We start from the raw sequence: 2,743 nt of genomic DNA, 5'->3' as shown, positions 1-2,743 counted from the left end.
TTGCTCCTGTGATTTTCAGCTCATTAGCACAGTACTTTCTCTCTTTCAATTCACACACACACACACACACATATATATATATATATATATATATATATATATATATATATATATATATATATATATATATATATATATATATATATATATATATGTGTGTGTGTGTGTGTGAGAGAGAGAACTGAACATATTAGGCCCCATTTCTCATTCTGCCCCTTTCTTTCCAGTATGTTTTAAGTGTTTTATGATAGATCTGAACCATTAGATGTGTTTAGCATGATTTATTTAGTGAAAAAAAATACAAAGGGGCAAGTTTATTGAAAAGTGTAGATCAAAATCAGCAACCGCCGCCACCACCACCACCACAAGCTGACCCGCCGCCACAACCACCACCACCACAAGCTGACCCGCCGCCGCCACTGCCACCACCACCACAAGCTGACCCGCCGCCACCACCACCACCACCACAAGCTGACCCGCTGCCGCCACCAACACCACAAGCTGAACCACCTCCATGGTGATGACCACCACCACCACCTCCAGCATGCATGAAGTGGGTACCTCTTCTACGCTTTGGCTTGCTGCCATCATCAGCACAAGCAAACACCGCAATCGATATGACTGAAAGTGTCACCATAGCTACACAAATCAACAACAGACCACCAGCTGCAGACACTTGGAACGGACCATCTCCACCTAAACTCAAAGGGAGCCTCGCCATTTCTGCCTTCCTATATCTGCCCAATATTCACCCATTAGAACCATATAAATAGTGTCATGTCTATTCTTTGTAGTTTCTTTTTGGGTCGAAAATTTTCCATGTCTTTTTCACTTGTTCCTTGTTAAACGCCCCAACCATTTCTTCCAAGCTAAGTTGCTTGGGAGAAGGAAAAGCGCATGAATGTGAGCCACAGCAAGCAAGATAGTTGATCCACATTCGGAATGGTTCATAATTAAGATAGACATTTAAATAAGCAAAATCCAACTTTGTGTGCCTGACTTTTTGACGATTCAATAACCAACGGTTGACAAAACACAAAATAGTGTTGATTTAAAAAAACATGTTTTCTCATAGAAAAATATGACTCAAGATGTCATGGGCTAACTTTTTTCAATAACCCAGTGCAGCGCGACGGTCCTTTCTTACCGCCGCAAGCCTTCTTATCGCTTTGTCACAAGCATAGAATGTTTCACAAACCCGCGACACACCAAGCTTGCCAGCCTAACGGCCAAAGGTCGCATACCAACACTTTTTCATGTGCTGAATCATTTTCATTGGCCCTACGCACCACTCTATGTGTAGCTGCCTAGTGGAAGTTGATCAAGCGTATTTCTAAATGTGTCTTCTATGTAGTTCATGTCGCTTAGTGTATAGTCGTTTAATACCAACTATCACTTTCGAAAGAGACACAAACTTTTCCTTAGCCTTGTGTGTTATATAACATATTGTGACTCCTTGCGCATGATATATCAAAACCTCGCCACCGAAGAAACAAGACCTTACGGCCCCCAGTCCGAAGACCAGTTGATTATTGAATACCATAGCAAAGAGCACCACGCAGACTCATTTGCTGGCACCTAGGCATTCTCTCGCCTAGCCTCAAGTCACCATACTCGGTTGGAACCACCTAAGGTGATTATTGAGGGAATTAGCCCTAACCCACACGCACCCCCATGCATCCAACCGCTATGCGTGAGACACTGCAAGCCGAGAGGAACTCAACCAAATCTTTAAAGGCAACATCCTCTGATCCACTGGCACTGCTCAACCAAACAATGCTCCACGTCTGTGCCGCCACACAACGATGCACTAACGACGATACCAATGCCCCTCGCATGTATTGCTACCACCGCACATCACTGATCAAGCTAATGCATGTCGTGTGTTCCTACACTCGATGCATTTTCTACTCAGTAGAGCTCCGCACTACACATGCCCTATTCTGAAAGATCGGCCCGGAACATTCTTCCCTATCCAAAACTATTGTCGTCCTCGACAATGTTGATGCAAGTAAGAACAAGTCTTCACTGATATGCTAATTTTTTTTTGTACTTATTTTTGGTTTACTCTTTTCTTCAGCCTACTCAACTTGTTCTGGTTTGCATCCACCATCGTCACAACATTTAACACGTCAAGTCTCACACCTTTAACACATCACCGATTACTTAGACAGCGGTCTTATACTTTATCAACATAGCATTCTCTACTTCCGAGACCCCAGTGCAGTCTCTAACACTAATGGGCCATCCTCGCCTGCACAACAAACTTTGTCGTCTTGATGTTCATGGTTGGGGGTGCTTCCCAACCCCAGCAAAGGCAATTCCAAGTCTTTCGTGGTCCTTGCAGAGAAAGACGATCATCAATGTATGCAACAGAGATATCAACTCCCTTAAGCATCAACTTGCGATATTTCAAGGGTCCAAACTAGTCCTCAAATGGGGGATGTCTGCTTTTGTATACCCCAATACGGTCTTTCAAAGTGTCTTCCTGGGCACTCGTCCTCACAAGGGTACTTTACCTTAATGTTTCACTCTCCTCCGGAAGCCAGTACGTTGTACTTTCTCTCAGAGTCAGCAAAATGTTCATGCAGGAATCCACAAACCACGAACAACAACTTTTTCTACACATACAATCTATTGAGGATCTGCCAACTCAAGGGACCAAAACAATGAGCATCCTGCTTAACATGGGCATTCTGCTAACCCATAATCTTGGAAGAGAATCTAGAAGTTTTGTTGATTC

The sequence above is a fragment of the Nuphar pumila genome, chromosome 1, assembly GCF_984573655.1.
Source record: "Nuphar pumila chromosome 1, dmNupPumi1.hap1.1, whole genome shotgun sequence".
Lineage (NCBI taxonomy): Eukaryota > Viridiplantae > Streptophyta > Magnoliopsida > Nymphaeales > Nymphaeaceae > Nuphar > Nuphar pumila.
The sequence above is the reverse complement of the archived record's forward strand: the minus strand, read 5'-3'. Positions refer to the sequence as shown.